This window comes from Saccostrea cucullata, unplaced genomic scaffold (assembly GCF_032062105.1).
Source record: "Saccostrea cucullata isolate Sc308-1 unplaced genomic scaffold, CSIRO_AGI_Scuc_v1 ctg2478, whole genome shotgun sequence".
Taxonomy (NCBI): domain Eukaryota; kingdom Metazoa; phylum Mollusca; class Bivalvia; order Ostreida; family Ostreidae; genus Saccostrea; species Saccostrea cuccullata.
The window spans coordinates 1-23,828 of record NW_026937620.1 but is presented as its reverse complement, the minus strand read 5'-3'; the positions used below and the strand labels follow the sequence as shown (position 1 = coordinate 23,828).

The 23,828-nt window shown below is 32.3% G+C and overlaps 1 long non-coding RNA gene across 1 annotated transcript; it reads left to right on the top strand.

Moving 5' to 3' along the window:
• The first annotated feature begins 283 nt into the window (after positions 1 to 283).
• On the top strand, positions 284 to 4,912 carry LOC134248507 (uncharacterized). The gene is made up of 5 exons (XR_009988066.1): positions 284 to 430; positions 1,994 to 2,078; positions 2,955 to 3,057; positions 4,152 to 4,302; positions 4,781 to 4,912. It is a non-coding gene; the product is annotated as an uncharacterized LOC134248507 (long non-coding RNA).
• Positions 4,913 to 23,828: the final 18,916 nt, after the last annotated feature.

Sequence of the window (23,828 nt, the reverse complement as noted above, 5' to 3'; positions counted from 1 at the left end):
TTTGTTCTGACGCCATTTTGAAAAGTTGGATACCTAAGTTTTAAATTGTTAAGTGTATATATTGCAGAGAGAAAGAGAGAGAGAAAAAAATTGAGACAGTAATATAGCATAACTTAGATTATGGAGGCCCCAAATGCACCGTGCAAGTGCATGCTGTATGTTGTAAAATGGCAACGTTTCGCCTTTTATAATGTTTATTAAAATGTATGCTCCATATGTATGTTCTCTCTCTATATATAAATGAATACTTTTCGGAATTAAAGAAAATAAATATTTTTAACCCCGCTCAAATTATCCGGATGATAATAGTTACACCGAGCATGGTTTCGTAGTTAAATTCAGACTGTAGAACATCCGGTTTGAATACATGTGTTTTCTGACTTTTCGGATAGCCAACTCTTGTTTTTTGGAACTTACGACTTATGGCAAGGTATAAATTAAATATTTTTGGTTCAAAACTTTGATAAAAGCATCGATATTTTTACAAAAAGTGTCTTCAATCTCAGCTTATCCGGCTATTTATGAAGCATATCCTCATCAGAACAGTTGGAATAGATTGTAGCGAATAGCATAACCCTTAATCATATGCATGACGATGATATGGAGGAAAAATATACATAAAAAAGTGAATGTAGGTGAAAGTGTGTCCACTTTTCTGAAGAGATTAGGTTTGTTTTATTGTTTATTGAAATAGTTTACTGCTCAAAAGATTTTTTTTGTAATGTCTAACCTGTTGAGATGAAGATGTAAAAAAAGAAAAGCCTAATATAGTGAATTAATATTGATAGTATGTCAAGAAATGCAAATGAATCATCAGCTGAATTATCAGTTTTTTCACAATTATTGACCTGAGTAGGTCAATGTATAGCGAATAATACATACTCTTTTCCATATCACATCCTAGCCCGAGACACCAATATCAGCCAGAGGGACAGAGGCCCTAGGGCTGATATTGGTCGAAGGTCTGATACAGGATGTGATGTGGAAAAGGGTATGTTTCATTATGTTTATTACAAAATTGTTAATAAAATACAGACCACTTCAAGTTGAGAAGATCAAGAAAATAAATAATTAATCATGCACAATAAAACTACTTACATACATGTACACGGTATTGTCTTACTGAACAGATTTAGCTGTCATTAGGTCAAAATTGCAAATAATAACATGCTTCTTATATCTGTATATATACAGGTAACTCTTGATGGCTTGAACTTCGATTTCTCGGAAGTTCTTGATCGCTTGAAGTGAGTCTCCCGTCCCAATTTTTTCCACTATATAACTTAGCAGATTTGCTCTTGATTTCTCGAACTCCTGATCTCTCGAAACCCTTGATCCCTCGAAGTCAAAATGCAGTCCCGCTGTGCTGTGAATTTTACCCTTGATACCTCGAAGTGGCTGTGTGTATACCAAGTTATAATGTTCAAACTTTTGCCATAACTGTATATCTGTGTGTCTGTCTGAGTGTCTGTTGTCAACTTAAACCTTCACCATACTTTAGAACTATACGAGATAGTGGCTACATATTTAGTATGCATACTCCACTAATGAAGTGCTTTCAAATGGCAACAAGGACAATGATTATGTGATCTTGACTGTGACCTGTATGCTAAAAAAAATTGCTTTGTCGAACTTTGTTGCTGTGTTTCACAAGCGCATCTTGTTTTTATCTACTGGTCAGAGACCAGAAGAGCTTATGCGATAGTAATGCGTCGGGCATCCGTCCGTCTGTCTAGCTGTCCGTCTGTCTGCAAACACTACTCCTCCTTTAAGTTAAATTTTAGTCTGATTTCAATATAACTTGGCACACAAGTAGACTATTCTAAGGTACATAATTCTGTGCATCAGTGTTTGATAAGTACAAACCAGTAGAGCTACAGTCTCAACAGAGACTTCTGGTTATTTTTTCTTCCATCCCGGTTGTTGCTAATGCTATTACATAATTAGTTTAAATTAGAATGCAATAGTACCTGGACATAATTTATCATTTCAGAGAGAAGAAAACTGCGTGACTTTAAAAGAAAACCAGTGAGATAAAATCATAGAAAATGTATGATGATTCAGGATGTGGTCATTTGGTAAGTGGTAATTCATTCATGATTAGTATGTATATGACAATTGCCTGAAAAAAAAGGATTCTAAATTTTATTTAAATACTGAACTGTGGTATATCAGCTGTGAGCTACAAGAAGTTTTATGTAAAAGCTAGGGCTGAAACAATTTGCCCCCTCCATGTTATGTGTGTATTGCTATGATTGACATACAAGCAGTTCTCTAATACATACACTTCAATAAAACTTTGTCGTCTTGAACCTGAATTGAACAGGAAAAAACTCTGAGATCTCTCCAAAATTTAAATGAAAAAAAGGAAATGCTTATTAACTGATTTCTTGCTGGTCAGTATTTTGATTACTTAAAGGAAGCTCTAAAAACTGCACACTAAAGAGTTCTAGTTTAATATCAGGTAGTTTTATGAAGTTAGAGTGATCTGCCCAGAGATTAAGATTATGAAAAATGTTATTTTACAGTCAGATTATTTTTAATAGATTAGATTATTTTTAGCATTATTTAAAATAAAAAAATAGGAAATTTATAATTATTTTCATAAATTTTTCCAATGTAAGTAAACAGCAATGATTTCTGCTTACAGATAGTCCATTGTCTTTGAAAATTTCTTGGGGAAATGAGGCACATACCATATGTTCTAAATGAATAAAAAAGGCTCATTATGCACATATTTATATGAAATATGATAGATTTTTTTCTCTTCAAGGAATAATTCCTGCAAGTCACTAAGTTTTTAGAGTTTCCTTTATTTTATAGATATTCAATGAAATTATTTGAAGTATTAAATTTTGGTAAATTTTATGATACTAAAAGGTTATATGAATGAAAAAAACAGCATGCGTGTATGACAATAGGGTTTAAATTTTTAATGTCTCTTAATTTTTCAGTGACATTAAAACAGGAATTGTCATCACCAATAGACGAATTTCACATTCCTAAGAGTTTTCTCCAATTGGCGGCGTATCGCTCATTTTTCCCACTTTGTCCTTTGTAAGTTACTTGTTAAATATTTTCAATCTTCAAAAATATTGGACAATTACGATCTGTATCTGTATTGCCAGAGTATGGTGGCAACATGAAAATCATAATGAATATGTTCATACAGATTTTATTTCTAAGATATTGTCCCTCAAAGTTGATATGGTTAAAGAGGGAAAACAGCGTCTTTAGCCGGTTGACCCCAGATCGACTCTGCGAAGGGGAACAACTTTTGTAAATGTGAAAGTCCTTTATACAGGGTTGTGGTTAACAATTTACATCTTAGGAGCCATGTGGGCCCCTTACTTTTCAAAGTTTAGGGGCCCACAATTTGATTTACGGGCCCACATACCTCATCAACAAAATATTTGAAAATGCTGCTTTTCTTTGTATATATAACACTTTATTTTTCATAAATAAATAATAACATTCAAATTGAACACAGGTAAAATAATTTATTTAATTAATTACCCCATCAATAAACTGCCACATTATTGGTTTCACTAGGGCATACGTCTAGGTCACGCAAGTGCTTGTATCGTATACAAATGTAATAGTTTGCACACGACACCAAAAGTCATGGTTAGCGTAGTGTTTGTTATGAAAAAAGGAAGTGGATTATAAAAATACAAACAAAGCATGGTCATGTTCCGGGAACAAGACGCTCGCCATGTGGGCGATCAAATTTTGATTGCTTCATCGCCCACTTGAAATTTTAATCGCATTGGCGAGTGGGCGAGTGGTTAACCACAACCCTGTTATGGTATATCATATAGATCTAAAACTGACTGAATTTTGATCAGCCAATTCATGAACATGATGAATGGATGTAAATAATGTTGGTCAATATATGTAAAAAAAAAATTAAATTACTTGTTTATGTATACATTTGTGGTATCTCTCCCATTGAAGTTTATAAACTTGTTATTTATTTCTTAAATAAACTGAGCGTACATGCAATACCGGTATAAAATTACTCATAAGATACATGTATACTTAAACCATGATAAAATCATATGTGTCCAACTTCAGCATATGATAAATCATTAACATACAAGTACATGTGTATATATACTGTAATATATTATATATTGCATTATTTTTAGGTCCTGTTCTGTGGATGCCCTAAGACAGTGTCTACCCATCACTCCATCTGAAATCACTTGTTCTGTGCATATTTCTCTCTCAGACTTAAACTACAGAGAGCCTGTGGATAGAGGATGAAGAGTGACCTTGGACTAATTTTCTAGGTCAAAGGTCAGTATCAAAATCTACTGTTTATCTTTATTTAAAATTGTAGTCCAGAGTATATTTCTCCCCTGGTGTTATCTAGCTTTTGTGCAATAGGGTGGAGGGTCTGCAATGATCTACAACCAATTTCTAGGTCGAATATCAAAATTTAAAAAAAAATCTCTCCCTAATATATTTGTTATTATAAAGGGTATGTTTTCTCTCAAACTAATCAAACTTAAAGCAGGGTTCTTAGTATGAGATACATGTAGTAATATATTCTCAATGACATAATAAGGCTGAAAACATTATTTATATTATGTTATTTTTTTTTCACTTATCATAAAGCATTAAATATTAAAGAGATACATTAAATGCTGAAATCATGGAAAGTATTTATTGATATTGGTATATTAAAGGACATTGACTGATCTTTCAGATTTCTAAGTTATATTCAAGCATTATAATTCTGACATCATATAATAATTTTGTATGAATATTGCAGATCATAGGTGATGTGAAGAAAACCAGGAAACTGATGTTGAAAGAAGTACTTAATGACCCTTATGAATGGACTTAAATGTGAAAGACTGTTCCATTGTTTATCTAAGATATATGAATTTGTTTAATATTTTGATATCATTGAAAAATTCAGTTACAGTTTTTGTACATCAAATGAATTATTAAACATATAAAATGGTAATGCTTTTTTCTTTTACATGTAATAAATTTTTTTGATAGATTTTTAAAAGAATACACATTATTTCACATTGCTTCCTTTAGAAAAGTTAGGGAGTCTTGAAGTTTTCCAGTAAGTTCCACCAGGAATGGGACTCCAGATAATTCCACCAAGTTTCCGCCACACAGAAAGTGCTACACAAGTTCCATATAGTTTCCTGAGTCAAGGAAACTTCAGGAATCATAAGGTTTCACGAGCTTCCATGTAGTTTCCCATAAAAGAAAACCTTAAGATTCCATCAAGTTTCCATTCCACGGAAACCACTACGCTCATATTCCATATGGTTTCCTGAGCCGAGGAAACTTTAGGAATCGTTAGGTTTCCCGAGCTTCCATGTAGTTTCCCATATAAGGAAACCTAAAGATTCCATCAAGTTTCCATTCCACGGAAACCACTACGCTCCGATTCCATATGGTTTCCTGAGTCAAGGAAACTTTAGGAATCGTGAGGTTTCCCGAGCTTTCATGTAGTTTCCCATAAAAGGAAACATAAAGATTCCACCAAGTTTCCATTCCACGGAAACCCCCTACGCTCCGATTCCATCAAGTTTCCTGATTCTGGAAACCAGTGGAATCTTCAGGTTTCCCATTACGGGAAACTACATGGATGTTCGGGAAACTTCAAGTTTACAGAGGTTTCCGTGGTTCGGGATACCTTATGGAATCGGAGCGTAGGGGGTTTCCGTGTCACGGAAACTTGGCGGAATAACCTAGCATCCGCTACGGAAACCACTGGGAAACATGATGTAAACTTGAGGTTTCCATGTGGTTTCCATAAAGTTTCCCATGATGGGAAACCACTTTTTTCACCCAGTGGAGAGGATCTAGAAAGTGTTTAATTTTGATTGTTTTAATTGATTGACATTCCTCATTCCACATGTAAATTTACATAGGTCTTCATTCATGCAAATCGTAAACGTTACACACAATCATTCAAATTAAATTTAAACATATTTTATTTATATAATTTATTTTTTATAGATAATTCAGCCCATCCGATTTTCTTGTATTATCTTGATTCCTCTGTAGTAAACAGGTCCGTGAGCGTGACGTCACAGAAGCTTGAAAACTTGAGACTTGCACACTAAATATGCACCTCTTAGCGGAGGCGAAGCACGTGGGTGGATCCTGGATCTTCCAATTTTTACAGCTTGTTTTCTGTACTAAAAACTTTTCACTTCTGTTTGCTTTTGTGGTGTTTGATTTCTTAGGTAAAAGGGAACTTTTGGCATGAAGAATAATCTGCCTGTATTATTTTACAGCGACATAATACCTTTTATTATATGATTGAATAATTTCCATCTCTCTGATTGGCTGAGATCCAACTATGTTAGAAAAATATTACGTTGTATTGACTTGCACGTGACGTTCCAGGTCAATACAAGGATTTATTTCCTCTACATTGATCTAAAAATAGATTGGGAAATTCCAAATTGATACAAATTGTTCTGGAAGCTATTTAAACGACTATGATTTTTATTTTCATGTGAACAAAACATAAGTGAATATATATTTTAGGTGATGGGGTAAGAGGGGATGCCCCCCCCCCAACACTTTTACTGAACAACACTTTTTTTTTTTACTTTTTGGAGGTCAGTTTTAACTGATAATACTCATTCCTTTCAAAATATATAAAAAGACTGACATTATATATTTCTTTCATGGCAACTAAAATTGATTAAAAAAACATTTCAAATTGATACGACTGGTAAGGTTTATTCACATTTTAATTCTGCATCTCTCTTGTATTTGGCTAGGACTTAATAAAATGCAAAACAAGTAATGAGCTGTATCATTTTATTAGTGAATCATATAATAAAACAATTATTGCTGTTTTTTTCGGTCAATACAATGATTTAGCCATCTTCGAAGTACAATATTCACCTCGCCCTTCGGGCTCGATGAATATTGTACTCCTCAGATGGCTAAAGCATTGTATTGACCTCAAAAACCAGCAATAATTGTATAATATTACTTACAATGCTATTCGCCATTTTGCTTTAGAAAGTTCGGGAAAACAAAGTACCTATGACGTCGTATTTTGAAAAGTGACGTCGAACTGCAGCACTGTGTAGGAACATTGGAGGTGTTAACATGGACGCGTTTTTCTAGCTATTCAATGGATTTAAACGATGTTTAGGCTGTAAAAATATTTGTAAGTGTTTGCAGTGGTCCTAGTGAATATGTATCGGTATGTATTTTCGTTTTTCGTGAGTTATTTCGTTATGAAATCGGTAGTAGGCAAAACTGCTGGGTCATTCAACACAGCGGAGACTCGGATCAGACGCATGCGTAGTATGCGTAGTCCGTGCCCGGCACGACTACGGAACGTAGAACAATTTCAACAAGCACATAAAAGTAGACACATATACCCCAGTACAAAATAAAGAACAAAGAAGAATAAAGTTAAGAAAATACATGAATGAAACATATTTTATAAACAAAAAGACATGAATTATTCTTCTCCATTACATAGAAAGGGTTCTACGGCTAATTTCAACATGATTTATTCTTCTACCTTATTTAGAAAGGGTTCTACGGCAAATTTCAACATGGTTTATTCTTCTACATTATATAGAAAGACTTCTACAGCAAATGTCAACAGGTAGATCTGCTTCTACAATCTACAGATATGGTCTACATTAAAAACCGACATTTTGTTAAATTCCGAAGCATATAATTATTCCGAGATTAAATAATACCCTGTTGTTAATATTTTCAATCTTCAAAAATATTGGACAATTATGATCTGTATTGCCAGAGTATGGGGCAACATGAAAATCATAATGAATATGTTCATACAGATTTTATTTCTAAGATATTGTCCCTCAAAGTTGATACGGTTAAAGAGGGAAAACAGCGTCTTAAGCTGGTTGACCCCAGATCGACCCTGCGAAGGGGAATAACTTTTGTAAATGTGAAAGTCCTTTATGGTATATCATATAGATCTAAAACTGACTGAATTTTGATCAGCCAATTCATGAACATGATGAATGGATGTAAATAATGTTGGTCAATATATGCAACAAAAAAAATTAAATTACTTGTTTATATATACATTTGTGGTATCTCTCCCATTGAAGTTTATAAACTTGTTATTTATTTCTTAAATAAACTGAGCGTACATGCAATACCGGTATAAAATTACTCATAAGATACATGTATACTTAAACCATGATAAAATCATAGGTGTCCAATGCAGCATATGATAAATCATTAACATACAAGTACATGTGTATATATACTGTAATACATGTATATTGCATTATTTTTAGGTCCTGTTATGTGGATGCCCTAAGACAGTGTCTACCCATCACTCCATCTGATATCACTTGTTCTGTGCATATTTCTCTCTCAAACTTAAACTACAGAGAGCCTGTGGATAGAGGATGAAGAGTGACCTTGGACTAATTTTCTAGGTCAAAGGTCAGTATCAAAATTTACTGTTTATCTTTATTTAAAATTGTAGTCCAGAGTATATTTCTCCCCTGGTGTAATCTAGCTTTTGTGCAATGGGTTGGAGGGTCTGCAATGATCTTCAACCAATTTCTAGGTCGAATATCAAAATTAAAAAAAAAATCTGTCCCTAATATTTTTGTTATTATAAAGGGTATGTTTTCTCTCAAACTAATCAAACTTAAAGCAGGGTTCTTAGTATGAGATACATGTAGTAATATATTTTCAATGACACAATAAGGCTGAAAACATTATTTTTTATTATGTTATTTTTTTTTCACTTATCATAAAGCATTAAATATTAAAGAGATACATTAAGTGCTGAAATCATATGTATCATGGTCATCTAAAGTAATTATTATACCCCCGCTCCGAAGGAGAGGGGGGTATACTGTTTTACCCTTGTGTGTCTGTCTGTCCGTCTGTCTGTGTAGCTGTGTGTCCATCCGAAACAAATTTTCGTCGCAGTTTTCTCAGCAACTACTCATCATAGATGCTTGAAATTTTAAAACAATCTTCTCTGAGGCATGCCATATGGTGGGATACATTTTTGTTTAAATCCGAAGTCAACTTCCTGTTTGTCTGTGCGTCTGTCAGTTTCATAACAAATTTTCGTAGCAGTTTTCTCAGCAACTACGCAACGTAGATGCTTGAAATTTTAACACAATCTTCTCTGAGGCATGCCATATGGTGGGATACATTTTTGTTTAAATCCGATGTCATCTTCTTGTTTGTCTGTGTGTCTGTCCGTTTCATACATAACAAATTTTCGTCGCAGTTTTCTCAGCAACTACTCAATGTAGATGCTTGAAATTTTAACACAATCTTCTCTGAGGCATGCCATATGGTGGGATACATTTTTGTTTAAATCTGATGTCAACTTCCTGTTTGTCTGTGCTTCTGTCAGTTTCATACATAACAAATTTTCTAAGCAGTTTTCTCATTAGTTATTCATAGCAGATGCTTGAAATTTAATTACCGACTTTGTTGAGGCATGTCATATGGTGGGTTTAATTTTGATATGAATATGATGTCAACTTCATCTGCCTGTAATTGAACTTGTGTAAACAGTTTATTAACATGATAGTGCTTATTTACATCAAAGCGGGGGTATTACTAGTGAGCATTGGCTCACAGATTTCTTGTTGATATTGGTATATTAAAGGACATTGACTGATCTTTCAGATTTCTAAGTTATATTCAAGCATTATAATTCTGACATCATATAATAATTTTGTATGAATATTGCAGATCATAAGTGATGTGAAGAAAACCAGGAAACTGATGTTGAAAGAAGTACTTAATGACCCTTATGAATGGACTTAAATGTGAAAGACTGTTCCATTGTTTATCTAAGATATATGAATTTATTCAATATTTTGATATCATTGAAAAATTCAGTTACAGTTTTTGTACATCAAATAAATTATTAAACATATAAAATGGTAATGCTTTTTTCTTTTACATGTAATAAATTTTTTGATAGATTTTCAAAAGAATACGCTTTATTTCACATTGCTTCCTTTAGAAAAGTTAGGGAATCTTGAAGTTTCCCAGTAATTTCCATAAGAATGGGACTCCAGATAATTCCACCAAGTTTCCGCCACACAGAAAGTGCTACACAAGTTCCATATAGTTTCCTGAGTCAAGGAAACTTCAGGAATCATAAGGTTTCACGAGCTTCCATGTAGTTTCCCAAATAAGAAAACCTTAAGATTCCATCAAGTTTCCATTCCACGGAAACCACTACGCTCATATTCCATATGGTTTCCTGAGTCGAGGAAACTTTAGGAATCGTGAGGTTTCCCGAGCTTCCATGTAGTTTCCCGTAAAAGGAAACCTAAAGATTCCATCAAGTTTCCACTCCACGGAAACCACTACGCTCCGATTCCATATGGTTTCCTGAGTCAAGGAAACTTAGGGAATCATGAGGTTTCCCGAGCTTCCATGTAGTTTCCCGTAAAAGGAAACCTTAAGATTCCACCAAGTTTCCATTCCACGGAAACCCCCTACGCTCCGATTCCATCAAGTTTCCTGATTCTGGAAACCAGTGGAATCTTCAGGTTTCCCATTACGGGAAACTACATGGATGTTCGGGAAACTTCAGGTTTACAGAGGTTTCCGCGGTTCGGGATACCTTATGGAATCGGAGCGTAGGGGGTTTCCGTGTCACGGAAACTTGGCGGAATAACCTAGCATCCGCTACGGAAACCACTGGGAAACATAATGTAAACTTGAGGTTTCCATATGGTTTCCATAAAGTTTCCCATGATGGGAAACCACTTTTTTCACCCAGTGGAATAATCGCAAGTTTATTCAATTTTCTCTTTAATCTTTTGGAAAGTTTGATTATAATCCAGGAATCATCTCATTGGGAACTTATTTATGTGAAAAGTTTGAAATGTCTTCTCGTACTTCCATTATTTAGGAATCTCTAAAAATCAACTATTTCTTTCTGAAAAGGTGACATAATATTAAGTCTCCTATAAAGAAAAAAATGTAACATCTGTCTTTAATTGAAAAAAAAGAATAGTATTTATTTTTCCTTCTTATATAAAGTAAGAATAAACGACCGTAAAGATTGATTATTGTCAAAACTTTTCTTCCCTTGTATGTTTTAATATTGTTATAGTCATTGCAGTTTAGTTTTTAGTATTATTATGATATGATTAGTGTATACAGCTTGGTAAATACAAAAGTGAATCTTACTCTTCCTTGCAATGGAACTTCAACTTTAAAGCAGTAAAACTTAGTGGGTCTATATATCCGATGAAATTTGTAAACGCTTTATTGTAATCAAAGCATTCATTGATCTCAGGAATAACTGCCATTTTAGCTATATCTGGCTCGAAACTTGATAGGGTTGTGTACATGCTGATTGCGTCCACATCTTGGAAAATCTGGAGACCCTAGGCAAATGGTTGGTGCACGTGCATTTTAATATATACTTTAGTTATGCATACATTTGTTTATTCAAAATTTAGCACAATTACTAGGTATTGTTGGCCTATTCATAGATTAGTGCTGCACACTTCGTATTTATATATGATTTCTTATCGGTAATCATAAATTAGTGTATCAATGTCTGCATACACGAAAACCTATATAATTTGAAGCTTAAATGATTAAAAGTACACGTACAACAGTTTTAATTCTATATGTTAACATAAGAGGTATAACATTCTGTTCATGTATGATTGACTTAAGAACCCTTCTGTATTTTCTAAACATATCCTGAGGTAAAATGTTAACATAATTTTAAGCAGAATAATAATAATAACTAGAGCGAAGCTAGTTGCAAAGCAACGAGTAGGTCTTCCGTCCTGTTTGACCGGAAGTAGCTTTCATTTTTAGCAAAAATGAAAAAAATAACGCCTAAAATGGTTTGAATCCTCTTTAGCTTTGTTAAAAAATGCAAAATAAGCCATTTTTTGCTACTTCCGGTTTGACCGGAAGTGACGACGACGGACGGAAAATTGATTTTTATGGTCCCAGAGACACGTGTTACCCAAAAACACGTGTTTTCCGACTACTTCTGGTTCGGCGGTATGACGACACCGGACGTATTTTGATGATTCCAATAGATTGACCTTGACATTTCAAACAACTTTGCTTCTTTGACGTATTACAAATTCTCAATACTTTTTGAGATATAAAGAAAAAACTTTCAGCCCCTCGAGGCTCTTAACTTTAGGGGCCAGCCCTTTTTTGAGATATCATTTAAAAGATCTTTTAATTTTACACCTTTTCTGTTATACATGTCTTAACAAAATATTTCTAGGCAAAAAGTTATCGTTGAAAATGTGTCAAAATTTTTGACATTCGTGATAGGGCTATTTTCGGACCATAGCGAGCGTCGGCGTTTTGTTCTTCCGGTGACAATGATATACTCAATTCACTTCTATAAAAGGTTGCTCTATCATCACTAAAAATTTCATTCGTCTATCTTTAACGGTTTTTGAGAAAATGACAAAATCGCGAAAATCTACGAACCGGAAGTGATGTCATTAAAATAAAAAAATATATTTCTAGATTTTTTGATGTTCTATCAGACCTGAAAGTGTCATGAAAATCCATCGAGCCGTTTTCGAGAACTCGCGTGCACAAAATCGGTAAGAAAAAAAATGATAAGAAGAAAAATAGTGGAAAAGAAACCTAAGAATAACAGTAAGGTCTTCCGCTAAAGACGGAAGACCTTAATAAAAATAGATGCGCATTTTCGATCTGAGCTAACAAAGGTAAAGACGTAGGTAAAACCATCTGGATGCAATTTGAGATTGTTTTTATCAAAAATGTTTTGACCATTGGATTCAGAAGTAATTATAGAACTTCTCATTACGCCTACAAATGATAGCATTATATAAGATTCGTTTAACATTAGGGAATGTCAAAACTTATCCGTCTAGATTGATATCAAAATTAACGAAGGATAAAAGGTAAAAATGGGGACTGTAACATAAGTCATCCGCAACAACTACAGGTAAAATATGAAGCTTGTAAAAGACTGAACAGGCGTAACTGTTTGAATGTACCATATCTTTAATGAAATTAGAGACGTTAATTTTTCTGCTATCAGACATGGCTTTATTTCAATTTCCACTGGCATATACATTTAAAACTGAGAGCCATAATAACATATTTCCAAAAAAAAAAAAAAATCAGGAAAACGGGGAACACTTGTAAATTGAGACTTCTAATGATAAAAACACTTGCGCTCCACTTAATTTTCTATATTATAAGTAGACTAGATTGAGTACATATGGAGTGACAAACATTTCAACCCGATTAAACATTTACATACATGTAATAGGCATTAGTAAGTGAATGTGAAGCATGGGCTTCGAGGAAGATAAGTAAATAAAACTAAATATAAATGATAAATGTCATGTAAAAGGCACCGAAAGGTCGACGATGAGTAGGTTGCTATGTAGGTATAAATGTACTTGAAAATACGGAAGATTAGAAGTGTTTTACATAAATAATTTGCACACACCCCTTTTATAAACTTTTAGATAAATTTCATTATGCAAATCGTTTTGCTTTATGTAGAATATAATAAGTTTATGTAATATTCTCTTTCAGTCTATGGGGATGTTCAATTATTACTCGGTCTCATTGTGAACATATTTATGTGAAGAGTTAAAATTTTTTGCTTTTTATTCATATCCTTCAGGAATCGCTATGAATTATCTTTTTTTCAACACCATTGACATGATATTAAGTTTCCTACAAAGAAAAAAATTGTACCATCTGTCCTTAATAAAAGAAAGAAGACATGTAGATATTTTTTTTTCTTTTTAATATATAATGTAAGAATTAACCAACGTTAAGATTTATTGCGGTCCAAACTTCAAATTTATGTTTTAATAACTTTAATAGTCATTGCAGTTATGCTTTTACTATTATTATGATATGATGGGAAGCTTTGGGTGGGTAGTAACTGATACAAAGACTTTGTCATTGACATAGTCATGGTGTGGTAAGATTGAGTTGCTGTTTGATGTAAATGCTACATTTATTCCATCTGGAATTTCCAGTCAACGGGTTTTAGTTATTTCTTTAACTACTCTATATATATTGTAATTTGCATTGGTGCAATACAAATGAAACATAACACTTGATTTAGTGGGTCATCTCAGGGAAAAGCAGCTAAATGTAATACCATCTTTAGAATAACAAATGTGCTGGTACATGTAAACCCGCATAAAATTAAATGGAATTTTTATTTTTACTCCGGCGTACATTAAGCGCAAGACTGGACCCATTTTTGCAGAAAACAGACCCATGCATTTATGTTCTTTTTTGTGTGTCTGATATTATCTTTTTTTTTTCTTCGCCTGGATTCTCGTGAACTATAACTAATGTTGTCATATTTTTTGTCAGTAAGTGAAAAGGAGGGGGTTTCAATACAATAACAAGTAGTCTGCATGTAATACACCGAGGCTATTATTTCATATTCTTTCTATTTCATTTTTTTAAAATAATGTACTCACTTGTAAATGTGTAATTTCTTAAATATGTATCAGTTCTTAAAAAAATTATATTATTTTGTAAAAAAAAAGTTTCAGTTTAAGATAAATATATATCAAACACCTTTTACTGAATTTTCCTTATTTTTAATATATTTTTTTTGGGGGGGGGGGATTTCTACTTATCTGAATTTTTCACTAAAAAATGAAATCAATCTCAAATTAAACCAATCATAGGGACAACCTCATGAAATCATTCTAATTTATTTCCCTTAGGTAGAATTATAAATGTCAGTTTTTATGTCATGTTGTGATTTATCTTTTTTCTTGCGTGATAATTTGCAAATTGAGTTCACGAGGAAGGCGAGGTTTTTGCCTACAACAGTGTGAACTTTCTGGTTTTCATTAGACAGCTCTCAAGTCTATGTCAACGAAGACAATATTTCAATCAGAGTGACTGTATTTTTACAATTGTTTCTGACTAGCTTCCTCCGAGTACTATTTTTGAAAATAATTTTTAGAAGTTCGATTTTACCAATTTGTTTTTTTTTCATGTGAAATCAAGGATGCATAACAATATTCAATATTTCGTCAATTCTCGTTAACAAAATATCTTCAAGTTTTCAACTTGTCAAAATAACCACTTTTAAAGTAAATAACAATGATGTTTCACTAGAGAACATTATAAAAGAACTGCTCGTATCCCAATTAAAAAAAAAAGAACGAAGGCTAAGATGTACAGTCTAAGTTAGGTCAAGCCATTGCAATTTGAGTGGATCCTTTTTATTTAAAAATGTGTATGAATAATATAAAGTTCCTTTCTCGGTCAGCAGTTATAAGAGAACGTTCGGTAAAGAAAACAATGATGTCGTTATTTTGGCATCGTAAACATCAGGTAATGTTTAAACTCATCAGTCTAGATTAATATCAAAAGATGGAATGAAAAAAGTTAAAATGTGGGACTTTAACACAAGTCATCCAGAACATCCACAGATATAATTAACACCTCTGAAAATACTGAATTGACACTCACTTAAATCTACAATACATTTACACACAATTTAACCACTGTATGTGTAATATATTTAATGAAAGTAGGTCAGCTGTCAGATAATTTATTTTATTTATTTTTATTAGCAATGCAAGTAAAAAAAAGATAACCATGAACATATCCTTTGAGACCTTGTTGTGATTCAAACACTGGCGCTTTACTTAATGTTCGACCATTGTGTTAGTTTATGAAGAATTACAAACATCTCAATCCGTATCAACATGTATAAGACGATAGATTTATTTAGTTAAGTGGGAATAAACACGAAACGTGAGGAAAAAGCTAAAATAAAAATACCAGTTTGATTGATTGATTGATTGATTGTATGAATACAGAAGGCAGAAATCATCACATCATGTAATAAAACTGTGATCAAATTGGGTTGAAAACTATTTTTTATGCTATGGGTTCGTAAATTAAAATAATATTGTACATTCTCCTCTAGTGTGGCATGCACAAAAAATAAAGGGTAAGAATTTATCAATGGCTGTATCAATATTTAGAGAAAACTGTGGATGCGTCATCGGGATTTAAATGTTCTAGATGTAGGGAAAAACAGCAATTTTAGGCAATATCTCCTTTAACTCTAAAGGGGGTGTTTTAATATTAATTGATTTCCAATCTCTTAGAAATGTATCATCTGTATTCCTATCTTTAAAAGTCTAATCAAGTGTCAATATCAATCATATATATTACCGGCATGATGACTCCACAAAATAAAAAGCGTTATTCTATTTGCAAACTGTAATATATGACTAATTAAGTGGTTCTTGAAGAAAATAATCTCGCCTATCCTTACTTTTATTCAGAGCTTGCTTGGTCTAAAGGAGTACCCTTTATTTGACCATATAATCTAATACCTTATGGTTAAGGATTCCTAGTATAAACTCAATTGAAAGCGGACAAGCATTAAATACAACCGAAAAAATAAAGGACATAAGCACACTTCGTAAAACAAACAGAGAGTTTGTTTCAAAGACAGAGGGGCATACTTAAATTCCATTTATTCTGCCACATGACTAAGTGACATTTCACAAAATCTTAATTGTCCACATTTATTTGAGAATGTGTAATAACTCTTGTAAATGACTGCAAATACTTCAGAATTCTACAATCTTACTCTTAGACCTGGACCTGGGGTCATAAAAAATAGCCAAGCTCACATTTGATCTGTCTCACTTCTCCACTTTAAATCCCTCTGTTGAAGTAAGACTGAGATAAAAAAAAATGAGCATTTTTCAATGGAATTAACAGGACATAAAAAAATTACACATTTGAAGTCGCCATATTGTATTGACCAGAGAGAAAATGATGTCATGTTCAACAGACACATGGTAACCAGCAGTCAAGTGATAATGCTTTTTATACATTTTCAACCTACAGTGAGCAATGTTGATTTTTTCTGTTATTCTAAAGGGCCAGAAAGGCCTTAAGAGGCTCCTGCTGTTTCTTACGATTCTTCATTTCTTTTCGCTAAACAAGGACGTGTTGCATTTTTTGATATCCAGGTATTGCTAGAAATTTAATGAAATTGCTCAAATTAGTATACAAAAGTATGTTATCAGTAAGTAAATTATTAAAAGCCTTTCAAAGGATCTTTTGTTTTAAACTTAAATAATCTTAGTTGATCTATCCAATTTTTTTCCATAAAATCTTGCAAGATTAGATGGATACAAACAGACCTTTGCAAGAGTAAATATCATTTCCATTGATATCAGAGCTGTACCTCGAGATGATAATCTCTGGTTTTATGCCAAGAAAATAATAGACCTAACTTTCTCACAGACATTGATTTCATTTTTTGCGCCTTTCAAGTTATTTCTTAAATAATGTAATGGATACGCTAAACAATATTTATTCTAGCTAAGGAAGTGAAGTGTGAACATATAACACAGCACTTCAGTGAACAATTGAGGTATATATGTGGTTTCAGCATGATATTTACGCAATATCTACCCGAATAAGGTGAACGGACAACATTGTTTAGGCGCAAATCCAGGAATTTTTTTCCCAGGGGTATCCACTCTTTTTCATGTCAACTTAACCAGATTTACGATTTTGAGCGGGGGTCTGCATTTTCAATGGGGAGATAGGGGTCCAATGACACTTTTTTTTCTTGGTTTAGTATATAAATGAAATAACTGAAGATTTCAGGGGGAACAAACCACAACCCCCAACCCCTCAATCGTTAGATCAGCACATGTTTTTGTAACACTCGTATTATTTTCATTGCACACAAAATGCTTTTGTAACACTCGTACTATTTTCGTTGCACACAAAATGCAATGTTTTTTTCTCGAAATATAGCTCCTTGTATTTAGATTATTATTAATGATCATGAAAGCATGCTAGTAGAGCGATAAACTCGTCATCGAGAGGCCAAGGTTTGATTTTGTTCATCAGGCCGCGTATGACCAAAGTCGGAAATATGAGTAGTGATTGTTCTCTTGGGGAACGACCGCCTTTAGAAATAAATACCTATATGGCGGATAAAGCCTTCAAACTCTGAGTAAATTTGAGTAAGCATTGATTAAGACGCAGATAAAGACACATCTCGATGTAATTTGAGAAGATTATTTTAATTAAAAATTGTTTTTGACCATAGAGGTGTCGGTAATTATTATAGAACTTCTTAGTAAACCTACGAATGATATCATTGATCATCTTTTAATATCAGGGAATGTCGAAATTTTCCGTCTATATTGATACATGTATCAAAATTAACGAAGGATAAAAGTTAGAAATGGGGACTGTAACACAAGTCATCCACAACAACAACAGGTAAAATATGCAGCTTTTTAAAGACTGAACAGGCATCCAGCTCAATCTACAACACAAGATCACATGAAGAAACTGTTTGCATGTACCATATCTTGAAATGAAATTAGAAATTTTCATTTTTTTTCCAGATGCCAGGAATATTAAAAGTGTTTCGCGCTAATAAGCTGGAAACCTCTCCCCCCCCCCTTTATAAACAAAGCGATTCGCTTAGCTGTACATGCATCTCTATTGAGAGAAGTATCATCATACAATTTTTTTTCCTTGATGTAGAGAGTAATTGTAATATTATCTTTCAGTTTGTTGGAAGGTTTAAATATTACTCAGAAATCTGTCTCATTGTAAACTTGTTTGTGTGAGGATTTTGAAATGTCTTCTCGTACTCCTGTCATTTAGGAATCGCGAAAAATTAACTATTTTTTTACTAAAACGTTGACATTATATTTACTTAAAATAACCTAACAAGAAAAAAATGTAACATCTGTCTTTAATTAAAAAAAAAGAATAGTATTTATTTTTCCTTCTTATATAAAGTAAGAATAAACAACCATTAGGATTGACTATTGTCAAAACTTTTCTTCCATTGTATGATTTAATTACTTTTTAGTCATTGCAGTTTAGCTTTAAGTTTTATTGTGATATGATCAGTGTATACAGCTCGGTAAATACAAAAGTGAATCTTACTCTTCCTTGCAATGGAATTTCAACTGGGAAGCAGTAAAACTTAGTGGGTCTATATTTCCGATGAAATTTGTATAAACACTTTATAATTAGAGCATTCATTGATCTCAGGAATAACTGGCATTTTATCTATCTGGCTCGAGACTGGATAGGTTTGTGTATATGCGGATTGCGTCCACATCTTGGAAAACCTGGAGACCCTAGGCAAGCGGTTGGTGGGCGTGCACTTTAATATATACTCTAGTTATGCATTCATTTGCTTGTTCAAAATTTAGCGCAATTACTAGGTATTGCTGGCCTATTCATAGATTAGTGTTGCACACTTCGTTTTTACATATGATTTCTTATCGGTAATCATGAATCAGTGTATCAATGTCTGCATACACGAAAACGAATACAATATGAAGCTTAAATGATTAAAGTATACGTACAACATTTTTAATGCTATATTTCAACATACGAGGTATAACATTCTGTTCATGTATGTTTGACTTAAGAACCCTTCTGTATTTTCTAAAGATATCCTGAGGTAATATTTATTTTTTTATTTGATTTTTTTTAAACGAGGCGGGGGGGGGGGGGGGCAGCCATTTTCATACTATTTCGATCTTTTTTAAAAGAAGAGCTCCATACAAAGATATACAAAAATGATCAAAATTTAAAACTAAAATGTATGATTTTTTTTTTTTTGCTAAATAAATGTTGACAGCTTAAGATACCGTATCTAAAAAAATAAGTACAATCTGGTGGTTAATTTGTGATTGAATTGTTGACCCCCAGCCTCCTTAATGTATTGGAATTACACTGCAAAATGTTAACATACTTTTAAGTAGATTAACAATAATAAAAAAAAATAGATGCGCATTTTCGATCTGAGCTAACAAAGGTAAAGAAGTAAATAAAACCATCTGGATGCAACTTGAGATTGTTTTTATCAAAAATGTTTTGACCATAGGATTCAGAAGTTATTATAGAACTTCTCATTAAACCTACAAATGATTGCATTATTTAAGATTCGTTTAACATCAGGGAATGTCGAAATTTATCCGTCTAGATGGATATCATAATTAACGAAGGATAAAAGTTAAAAATGAGGACTGTAAGATAAGTCATCCAAAGCAACTACAGGTAAGATGAACAGCTTTTAAAAGACTGAACTGGCAAACAGCTCAATCTAAAATACAAGTTCACATGACGTAACTGTTTGAATATACCATATCTTTTATGAAATAAGAGATGCTCATTTTTTTCTGCTATCAGACATAGCTTTATTTGAATTTCCACTGGCATAGACATTAAAAGCTGATAGCCATAATTACATATTTGCAAAAAAAAAAATTTGAAAAACGGGGAACACTTCTAAATTGGGACTTTTAATGATACAAACACTTGCGCTCCACTTAACTTTCTATTTTATAAGTAGACTAGATTGAGTTCATATGGAGTGACAAACATTTCAACCCGATTAAACATTTACATGTAAAAGGTATCAGTAATTGAATGTGAAGCATACACATGCAAGCATGAGCTTCGAGGAAAATAAGTAAATACAAAAAGTAAATTTCATGTAAAAGGCACCGAAAGGTCGAGGATAAGTCGTTGCTATGCAGGTAAAAATTTACTTGAAAATACGGAAGATTAAAAGTGTTTCACATAAATAATTTGGACATACCCCTTTTATAAACATTTTATTAAATTTCATTATGCAAATATTTTTGCTTTATGTAGAATATAATAAGTTTATGCAATATTCTCTTCAGTCTATGGGAATGTTAGATTATTACTCGGTCTCATTGTGAACTTGTTTATGTGAAATGTTAAAAATTTATGCTCTGTATTCATATCGTTTTTGAATCGCTATGAATTATCTATTTATTCTACACCCTTGACATGATATTAAGTTTCCTACAAAGAAAGAAAAATGAACCATCGGTCCTTAATAAAAGAAAAGAAGACATGTAGTTATTTTTTTAAGTAATAATTAACCAACGTTAAGATTGATTGCTGTCCAAACTTCTCTTCCATTTTATGTTTTAATAACTTTTATATTCATTGCAGTTATTCTTTTTCTATTATCACGATATGTTGTGAAACTTGGGGTGGGTAGTAACCGATACATAGACTTGGCAGTCATGGTGTGGTAAGATTGAGTTACTGTTTGATGTAAATAATACATTTATTCCATATGGAATTTCCAGTCAACGGTTTTTAGTTATTTCTTCAACTCCTTTATATATATTGTAATTTGCACTGGTGCAATACAAATGAAACATAACACTTGATATAGTCGGTCAGGGAAACCCGGCTAAATGTTACACCATCTTTAGAATAACAAATGTGCTGGTAAACCCGCATAAAATTAGATGAAATCTGTAATTTTACTCCGGCGTAGATTTAGCGCAAGACTGGACCCATTTTCTGCAGAAAACAGACCCATGCATTTATGTTCTTTTTGTTTGTCTGATATATACAGTTTATTTTACTACATCTTAGTTCTTCTGATGTAACTAATGTTGTCATATTACACGTAGGAAGTAAGGAGGGGTTTTCACATGCAATAACCGGTAATATGCACGTAGTAAACTGACAAATATTTCATACTCTTTCTATTTTATTTTTTAAAAACATTTATTCAATTGTAAATGTGTAATTTCTTAAATATTTATCAAGTCTTAAAAAACTATTGAAAATAAATATACATCAAACACTGAAATTTCCTTTTGTAATTATTTTTTTTTGAAGGATTTTTCTTCTTATCTTTGTTTTCACAAAAAATTAAATCAATCTCAAATTAAACCATTCGTAGGGACAACCTCATGAAGTCATTCTAATGTATTGTCTTAAATTTAAAGAATAAATATCATTTTTTTATGATTAATTATTTGATATCGTGATAATTTGCAAAAACACTTTTTGCATATAATAATCATGCAACCAATCGATTGATCATTGTTATGAAATAAAAAAAATCCGATAGTTATTCCCTTCGTTTGCATGCTTTTGATTCTGCAAATCCACGTGCTCTTAGCCCCTAGCCCCGGTTCTGTCTCTATTTGTCCCGCCTCGCACGTGATTTTTTTTTAAACTCGCTTATTGATGAACAAGTACATCTATGTAGATATAAAGTACATGAACTACTTGTAATTTTATTACAGACAAAGACATTGGAAACGTATTACCTGTTTTCACTAAGGAAATACAGATATTTATTTAATTCTTCAAAACCTTTTGAAATGTATTTACTTATTATTTTGGTAAGATAGCCATAATTCAAAAATAGATGCACAATATAAGTTCAATTTTCCAGTTAATTAATACAGTGATAAAAATTCAATAATTTATGCAAAGAACGGTATCAACTGAATTCACATTCTATCTGTTTGGTTTTTGATAAGATTTACTTAGCTTTTCACCAAAAAGCACTTTATTTGATATCAAAATGATATATCCTTGTCAAACCTTGATCTCAAATATAAAATATTATGGAGAACTGTTACATCAATTTATTGTGTATTTCAAAAATGTTGAAAGAATCCTTTTATAAAATATGATTTTAGTTTAAAACGTCCAAAATTAGTTTGAATTATTTTCTATGTTTCTTTTTTTTATTTTGTATTTTTTTCATACAGAAAAAGAAATTCTTTGCAAATTAAATACTTCAGTTTTTATGTTGATAAACACATATAAGAATCTCATTATTCTTAACGCTTCATTTATACTCTTACTATGCATTTATTAGCAGCAAATATAAAGCATATTTTCTAATAAAAGAATTTTTATATTTTCTCTGGAAAATTGAAAAGAAATGCATATATATCTATTTTGTAATGAAGTTTACTGAGAGGAAAAGTATAGTAATTTTTTTTTCAGTTTTAGAGATCAATTTATGAAGAATGTCAGCGTTGTACAAAAAATCGTATAAAGTACTTTAAAAATACATACAAGTAAGTATAAGTACACGTACTGAATATTATAGAACCTGTGAATAGTTATCCTGCTTTGTTCATTAAAATCGTGTAAATGCGGCTATTTCTTTTTTCAATAAAATAAGGAGCTCCCTAGTCTATTTATTTACACATATATTTTCAAAAACAACCATGAAATCCATGTATTAACTGAATTATTAAGGAAATGATGTCCCTGTATTGACATGATAACTGTTAGGCATATGCTGTTTTGAGCTACTTTTTACGTAAAAGTTAACAAAATCATCACAATGTAATTGTGAAGTAATCTAAGACATTTTGTTCTTCTTATCTAATTGTTAGCAGGAAAAATATATTTATTTGCAAATAATCTTAAGCTTGCTCAAAAATCTTTTTAAACAAAATGATACAAAAATATGCAGTAAAAGTTTAAACAAAGTCGGGTAAAGCATTGCCCCTCTTTTGGCAGTATCATTTCCTTCTTCAAAATTTTAATAGTTTTAAAATCACGCTAAATATATACATCTTGCTTTTAATCAATTAAGCATATTATGTTACTTACATACTTTTGGGTGTGTCTTCTATTCTCTTCTATTGACAAATTTTCTTTAGGCTATGTTGATAAACATTTCCATCTTCCGTCTTCCAGATCTTTATATTCTTGTCTGCTTTCTTCTCCCGATGTGTTATTTAAAGAGGCGTGGTTCATGCTTCAATAGGCAGGCTATCCCATTCGCCTCATGTACAATATGCACTATATTTTTAAACCTAGATGTTACAGTCAGGTAGTTCTTTTATTTATCAAACTGTGTAAACGTATATGCACACGACGTCGTCACGTATGACTGTATTAGTATATAGTTACATAAAACTAGGTCTTAGCTGGAAAATCCTTTCACATATGCATTTATCTTAATCTCCTGTTTCTAATTACTACTTATTGTTCTTACAAAT